This window comes from Chiloscyllium plagiosum, unplaced genomic scaffold (genome assembly GCF_037043375.1).
Source record: "Chiloscyllium plagiosum isolate Xiang-an unplaced genomic scaffold, Cpla_swu_hap1 HiC_scaffold_45, whole genome shotgun sequence".
Classification (NCBI taxonomy): domain Eukaryota; kingdom Metazoa; phylum Chordata; class Chondrichthyes; order Orectolobiformes; family Hemiscylliidae; genus Chiloscyllium; species Chiloscyllium plagiosum.
In genome coordinates this window covers 45,014,630-45,023,013 of record NW_028270183.1, presented here as the reverse complement: position 1 = coordinate 45,023,013, position 8,384 = coordinate 45,014,630, and the positions used below count along the sequence as shown (strand labels likewise).

Genomic DNA, 8,384 nt, shown 5'->3' with positions numbered 1-8,384 from the left:
CACCTGGAAGCAACGTGTGCAGCAATATCATAGAGCTCATCAGATATGGACAGCATTGAAAACACAGTCTTCGGTCGAACTCGTCCATTCCGAACAGATATCTTCAATTGATCCAGCCGCGATTGCATGCATTTGACCCATGTCTCTCTAAACCCTGCCTATTCAAATACACGTCCAGATTCCTTAAAAGTATTGGAATTTTACCATCCATCACCAGCTCGTCTGGCAACTTGTTCCAGAAACGCACCACCCTCTGCGCGCAGCCATTGCCCATCACTGCCTTTCCAATTCTCGTACTCCCACACCTGATTTATACCCTCTAGTTCTGCACTGCCACACCTGAGCGAAAGAAACTTGTCTATTTACCCGATTCATGCCCCTCATGATTGAAAAGCCTCCATAAGATCCGCTCCCAGCCTCTGACCCGCCAGGCAATATCGTGAGTGAGTGTTCAGCCTGTAAACGTTTGCACGTTTTCCATTTTCAAATGGAGGATGTAGCATGCTGTCTGAAGCAATCATCTAAGCATCTGATCTGTCACTGACGACCGCTGCAGGAAGGCGTGATAACTTGCTAAATATGCTGTCAAACGAAGATTGCATTAGTAACATGAGTGATTGAGCAAAACGTGCAATTGGCTTCTGAGCTGTTGCTGACACCAAAGCAACTGCGTCGTTCGGGAGCAGAAAAGTCCCACTATTAGATTTCAATTCAAATGAATTTGGCATAAGGTTCGTAGCAGGTTATCAGCAGCACATAACCCTGACTCCAAAAGTCTGTGAGTATCCAGAAGAACAGTGAGCGATCGTTGAAGGTACGTTTCTACAGACGATATTTTTCAACATGACAAGCTGCAGGTGAGCTGGTGGCATTGCGATTGAAATTGCATGCGTCCGGACATTGTGCTTAATTTTGAATATCAGAGCAAATGGTTAAGTCGAGTATGCGCGTTCGGAAAAGTAAATGCTTTTTTTTTCGTTGAACAGCTTTGCAACGAAAGGAAATACTTCAGTCTCTCGTGCGATCGACATGAAGCAGAAAATGAACAGCCGCCGTGGTTGTGAGCACCGGCAATATAGGCATTTGCTTTCGCGGTCTGAGCTGTGTTGGTCGGTTAGCTCAGCTGGTTAGAGCGTGGTGCTAATAACGCCAAGGTCGTGGGTTCAATCCCCGCACTGACCATGTGCGGCGCTTCCGTCGTTAGCCGGGCTGTGTCAGTGTTTCCCGTGGCTTTTACTTTCACTGTCTGCAAGAACTTGTCACATGGTCGGTTGAGATGTGTGCTCATTCGAAAGGCGACCATCGCTGTCATGGAACATCAACCCGCTGGTCCCATGCCGGATCTCAGCTGCGATGCTATTTTTCCAAACAGCGTACTCCACCAAACCACGAAACAGGAAGCCTCACCTGCGCAATAAAACATTTGACAGGGATAGACGCACGACTTGATCGCCGTACCCATGATGACTGCTGGATGTTGTCTGCAGCAAATCAATCAGTCTCAATTGTTTTCACAAACAAATGCAAATCATGAAATATATGCAGTATTAAGCAGACCTGGCACAGTCTCGGAGCAGAACCAGAGTTCAGGCTTCAATTCAAATCAAAGATTCGTTCATGTTATTTTCCTTGATCTCTGTTAATACTTGTCACGCGTCTTCCAGAGGGAATTCATTCGCTTGCTCACCTCTCACGCATCGAAGTTGGAGTTATCATGACACCAGCAATATCATAGAGCCATTAATAAAATAAAATTACTGCGGATGCTGGAATCTGAAACCAAAAGAGAAAATGCTGGAAAGTCTTAGCAGGTCTGGCACCATCTGCAAGTAGAGAAAAGAGCTGACGTTTCGAGTCGAACCGATCCTTTGTTAAAGATAAAAAAGGGGGAGAAATAGGGAGCTGTTTACACCAGGCTGAGAGACGGTGAGTCAGGGCTCCAGATGCAAAGGTGATAATGAGAGTGCATGGAGAGATCGAAGGCAGATTAGGAGCCGTGAATGACGCAGGCTGCAGCCAGTGCTATGTGACAAAATATGTGGGGGATGGGTGAAGCAGAGACAAAATGGAAAACAGGGGAGAAGGGTAACAAAGCGGGAAGAGGTAAGGAAAAAGATATTGAGAGAGTGGGGAGCGAGAGAAAGAGAGACAATCAAGAAACAAGAGTTACAGAACAATGAAAAAAACACAAATAAAAAAGATAAATAAAATAATTGAAATAAAATTACCTGAAGTTGTTTGAATTCAACAACTTGAGACAATTTTACTTCATTGATTTTATTTATCTTTTTTATCATTTCACCTGCACTATCATAGAGCTCATTAGATATGGACAGCACTGAAAACACAGTCTTCGGTCGAACTCGTCCATTCCGAACAGATATCTTCAATTGATCCAGCCGCGATTGCATGCATTTGACCCATGTCTCTCTAAACACTGCCTATTCAAATACACGTCCAGATTCCTTAAAAGTATTGGAATTTTACCATCCATCACCAGCTCGTCTGGCAACATGTTCCAGAAACGCACCACCCTCTGCGCGCAGCCATTGCCCATCACTGCCTTTCCAATTCTCGCCCTCCCACACCTGATTTATACCCTCCAGTTCTGCACTGCCACACCTGAGCGAAAGAAACTTGTCTATTTACCCGATTCATGCCCCTCATGATTGAAAAGCCTCCATAAGATCCGCTCCCAGCCTCTGACCCGCCAGGCAATATCGTGAGTGAGTGTTCAGCCTGTAAACGTTTGCACGTTTTCCATTTTCAAATGGAGGATGTAGCATGCTGTCTGAAGCAATCATCTAAGCATCTGATCTGTCACTGACGACCGCTGCAGGAAGGCGTGATAACTTGCTAAATATGCTGTCAAACGAAGATTGCATTAGTAACATGAGTGATTGAGCAAAACGTGCAATTGGCTTCTGAGCTGTTGCTGACACCAAAGCAACTGCGTCGTTCGGGAGCAGAAAAGTCCCACTATTAGATTTCAATTCAAATGAATTTGGCATAAGGTTCGTAGCAGGTTATCAGCAGCACATAACCCTGACTCCAAAAGTCTGTGAGTATCCAGAAGAACAGTGAACGATCGTTGAAGGTACGTTTCTACAGACGATATTTTTCAACAAGACAAGCTGCAGGTGAGCTGGTGGCATTGCGATTGAAATTGCATGCGTCCGGACATTGTGCTTAATTTTGAATATCAGAGCAAATGGTTAAGTCGAGTATGCGCGTTCGGAAAAGTAAATGCTTTTTTTTTCGTTGAACAGCTTTGCAACGAAAGGAAATACTTCAGTCTCTCGTGCGATCGACATGAAGCAGAAAATGAACAGCCGCCGTGGTTGTGAGCACCGGCAATATAGGCATATAGGCAACACGGCTGGTGCTGTGTTGGTCGGTTAGCTCAGCTGGTTAGAGCGTGGTTCTAATAACGGAAAGGTTGTGGGTTCAATCCCCGCACTGACCACGAGAGGCGCTTCCGTCGTTAGCAGGGCTGTGTCAGTGTTCCCCGTGGCTTTTACTTTCACTGTCTGCAAGAACTTGTCACATGGTCGGTTGAGATGTGTGCTCATTCGAAAGGCGACCATCGCTGTCATGGAACATCAACCCGCTGGTCCCATGCCGGATCTCAGCTGCGATGCTATTTTTCCAAACAGCGTACTCCACCAAACCACGAAACAGGAAGCCTCACCTGCGCAATAAAACATTTGACAGGGATAGACGCACGACTTGATCGCCGTACCCATGATGACTGCTGGATGTTGTCTGCAGCAAATCATTCAGTCTCAATTGTTTTCACAAACAAATGCAAATCATGAAATATATGCAGTATTAAGCAGACCTGGCACAGTCTCGGAGCAGAACCAGAGTTCAGGCTTCAATTCAAATCAAAGATTCGTTCATGTTATTTTCCTTGATCTCTGTTAATACTTGTCACGCGTCTTCCAGAGGGAATTCATTCGCTTGCTCACCTCTCACGCATCGAAGTTGGAGTTATCATGACACCAGCAATATCATAGAGCCATTAATAAAATAAAATTACTGCGGATGCTGGAATCTGAAACCAAAAGGGAAAATGCTGGAAAGTCTTAGCAGGTCTGGCACCATCTGCAAGGAGAGAAAAGAGCTGACGTTTCGAGTCGAACCGATCCTTTGTTAAAGATAAAAAAGGGGGAGAAATAGGGAGCTGTTTACACCAGGCTGAGAGACGGTGAGTCAGGGCTCCAGATGCAAAGGTGATAATGAGAGTGCATGGAGAGATCGAAGGCAGATTAGGAGCCGTGAATGACGCAGGCTGCAGCCAGTGCTATGTGACAAAATATGTGGGGGATGGGTGAAGCAGAGACAAAATGGAAAACAGGGGAGAAGGGTAACAAAGCGGGAAGAGGTAAGGAAAAAGATATTGAGAGAGTGGGGAGCGAGAGAAAGAGAGACAATCAAGAAACAAGAGTTACAGAACAATGAAAAAAACACAAATAAAAAAGATAAATAAAATAATTGAAATAAAATTACCTGAAGTTGTTTGAATTCAACAACTTGAGACAATTTTACTTCATTGATTTTATTTATCTTTTTTATCATTTCACCTGCACTATCATAGAGCTCATTAGATATGGACAGCACTGAAAACACAGTCTTCGGTCGAACTCGTCCATTCCGAACAGATATCTTCAATTGATCCAGCCGCGATTGCATGCATTTGACCCATGTCTCTCTAAACACTGCCTATTCAAATACACGTCCAGATTCCTTAAAAGTATTGGAATTTTACCATCCATCACCAGCTCGTCTGGCAACATGTTCCAGAAACGCACCACCCTCTGCGCGCAGCCATTGCCCATCACTGCCTTTCCAATTCTCGCCCTCCCACACCTGATTTATACCCTCCAGTTCTGCACTGCCACACCTGAGCGAAAGAAACTTGTCTATTTACCCGATTCATGCCCCTCATGATTGAAAAGCCTCCATAAGATCCGCTCCCAGCCTCTGACCCGCCAGGCAATATCGTGAGTGAGTGTTCAGCCTGTAAACGTTTGCACGTTTTCCATTTTCAAATGGAGGATGTAGCATGCTGTCTGAAGCAATCATCTAAGCATCTGATCTGTCACTGACGACCGCTGCAGGAAGGCGTGATAACTTGCTAAATATGCTGTCAAACGAAGATTGCATTAGTAACATGAGTGATTGAGCAAAACGTGCAATTGGCTTCTGAGCTGTTGCTGACACCAAAGCAACTGCGTCGTTCGGGAGCAGAAAAGTCCCACTATTAGATTTCAATTCAAATGAATTTGGCATAAGGTTCGTAGCAGGTTATCAGCAGCACATAACCCTGACTCCAAAAGTCTGTGAGTATCCAGAAGAACAGTGAACGATCGTTGAAGGTACGTTTCTACAGACGATATTTTTCAACAAGACAAGCTGCAGGTGAGCTGGTGGCATTGCGATTGAAATTGCATGCGTCCGGACATTGTGCTTAATTTTGAATATCAGAGCAAATGGTTAAGTCGAGTAAGCGCGTTCGGAAAAGTAAATGCTTTTTTTTTCGTTGAACAGCTTTGCAACGAAAGGAAATACTTCAGTCTCTCGTGCGATCGACATGAAGCAGAAAATGAACAGCCGCCGTGGTTGTGAGCACCGGCAATATAGGCATTTGCTTTCGCGGTCTGAGCTGTGTTGGTCGGTTAGCTCAGCTGGTTAGAGCGTGGTGCTAATAACGCCAAGGTCGTGGGTTCAATCCCCGCACTGACCATGTGCGGCGCTTCCGTCGTTAGCCGGGCTGTGTCAGTGTTCCCCGTGGCTTTTACTTTCACTGTCTGCAAGAACTTGTCACATGGTCGGTTGAGATGTGTGCTCATTCGAAAGGCGACCATCGCTGTCATGGAACATCAACCCGCTGGTCCCATGCCGGATCTCAGCTGCGATGCTATTTTTCCAAACAGCGTACTCCACCAAACCACGAAACAGGAAGCCTCACCTGCGCAATAAAACATTTGACAGGGATAGACGCACGACTTGATCGCCGTACCCATGATGACTGCTGGATGTTGTCTGCAGCAAATCAATCAGTCTCAATTGTTTTCACAAACAAATGCAAATCATGAAATATATGCAGTATTAAGCAGACCTGGCACAGTCTCGGAGCAGAACCAGAGTTCAGGCTTCAATTCAAATCAAAGATTCGTTCATGTTATTTTCCTTGATCTCTGTTAATACTTGTCACGCGTCTTCCAGAGGGAATTCATTCGCTTGCTCACCTCTCACGCATCGAAGTTGGAGTTATCATGACACCAGCAATATCATAGAGCCATTAATAAAATAAAATTACTGCGGATGCTGGAATCTGAAACCAAAAGAGAAAATGCTGGAAAGTCTTAGCAGGTCTGGCACCATCTGCAAGTAGAGAAAAGAGCTGACGTTTCGAGTCGAACCGATCCTTTGTTAAAGATAAAAAAGGGGGAGAAATAGGGAGCTGTTTACACCAGGCTGAGAGACGGTGAGTCAGGGCTCCAGATGCAAAGGTGATAATGAGAGTGCATGGAGAGATCGAAGGCAGATTAGGAGCCGTGAATGACGCAGGCTGCAGCCAGTGCTATGTGACAAAATATGTGGGGGATGGGTGAAGCAGAGACAAAATGGAAAACAGGGGAGAAGGGTAACAAAGCGGGAAGAGGTAAGGAAAAAGATATTGAGAGAGTGGGGAGCGAGAGAAAGAGAGACAATCAAGAAACAAGAGTTACAGAACAATGAAAAAAACACAAATAAAAAAGATAAATAAAATAATTGAAATAAAATTACCTGAAGTTGTTTGAATTCAACAACTTGAGACAATTTTACTTCATTGATTTTATTTATCTTTTTTATCATTTCACCTGCACTATCATAGAGCTCATTAGATATGGACAGCACTGAAAACACAGTCTTCGGTCGAACTCGTCCATTCCGAACAGATATCTTCAATTGATCCAGCCGCGATTGCATGCATTTGACCCATGTCTCTCTAAACACTGCCTATTCAAATACACGTCCAGATTCCTTAAAAGTATTGGAATTTTACCATCCATCACCAGCTCGTCTGGCAACATGTTCCAGAAACGCACCACCCTCTGCGCGCAGCCATTGCCCATCACTGCCTTTCCAATTCTCGCCCTCCCACACCTGATTTATACCCTCCAGTTCTGCACTGCCACACCTGAGCGAAAGAAACTTGTCTATTTACCCGATTCATGCCCCTCATGATTGAAAAGCCTCCATAAGATCCGCTCCCAGCCTCTGACCCGCCAGGCAATATCGTGAGTGAGTGTTCAGCCTGTAAACGTTTGCACGTTTTCCATTTTCAAATGGAGGATGTAGCATGCTGTCTGAAGCAATCATCTAAGCATCTGATCTGTCACTGACGACCGCTGCAGGAAGGCGTGATAACTTGCTAAATATGCTGTCAAACGAAGATTGCATTAGTAACATGAGTGATTGAGCAAAACGTGCAATTGGCTTCTGAGCTGTTGCTGACACCAAAGCAACTGCGTCGTTCGGGAGCAGAAAAGTCCCACTATTAGATTTCAATTCAAATGAATTTGGCATAAGGTTCGTAGCAGGTTATCAGCAGCACATAACCCTGACTCCAAAAGTCTGTGAGTATCCAGAAGAACAGTGAACGATCGTTGAAGGTACGTTTCTACAGACGATATTTTTCAACAAGACAAGCTGCAGGTGAGCTGGTGGCATTGCGATTGAAATTGCATGCGTCCGGACATTGTGCTTAATTTTGAATATCAGAGCAAATGGTTAAGTCGAGTATGCGCGTTCGGAAAAGTAAATGCTTTTTTTTTCGTTGAACAGCTTTGCAACGAAAGGAAATACTTCAGTCTCTCGTGCGATCGACATGAAGCAGAAAATGAACAGCCGCCGTGGTTGTGAGCACCGGCAATATAGGCATATAGGCAACACGGCTGGTGCTGTGTTGGTCGGTTAGCTCAGCTGGTTAGAGCGTGGTGCTAATAACGCCAAGGTCGTGGGTTCAATCCCCGCACTGACCATGTGCGGCGCTTCCGTCGTTAGCCGGGCTGTGTCAGTGTTCCCCGTGGCTTTTACTTTCACTGTCTGCAAGAACTTGTCACATGGTCGGTTGAGATGTGTGCTCATTCGAAAGGCGACCATCGCTGTCATGGAACATCAACCCGCTGGTCCCATGCCGGATCTCAGCTGCGATGCTATTTTTCCAAACAGCGTACTCCACCAAACCACGAAACAGGAAGCCTCACCTGCGCAATAAAACATTTGACAGGGATAGACGCACGACTTGATCGCCGTACCCATGATGACTGCTGGATGTTGTCTGCAGCAAATCAATCAGTCTCAATTGTTTTCACAAACAAATGCAAATCATG

The 8,384-nt window shown here is 45.2% G+C and overlaps 3 non-coding genes across 3 annotated transcripts; all 3 read left to right on the top strand.

The window, feature by feature from the left end:
• Positions 1–1,108: 1,108 nt before the first annotated feature.
• trnai-aau (transfer RNA isoleucine (anticodon AAU)) lies at positions 1,109–1,182 on the top strand. Its single transcript has one exon. It is a non-coding gene; the product is annotated as a tRNA-Ile (tRNA).
• A 4,493-nt stretch (positions 1,183–5,675) lies between these two features.
• Positions 5,676–5,749, top strand: trnai-aau (transfer RNA isoleucine (anticodon AAU)). Its single transcript has one exon. It is a non-coding gene; the product is annotated as a tRNA-Ile (tRNA).
• Positions 5,750–7,959: 2,210 nt separating this feature from the next.
• Positions 7,960–8,033, top strand: trnai-aau (transfer RNA isoleucine (anticodon AAU)). The gene has a single exon. It is a non-coding gene; the product is annotated as a tRNA-Ile (tRNA).
• The last annotated feature ends 351 nt before the right edge of the window (positions 8,034–8,384 follow it).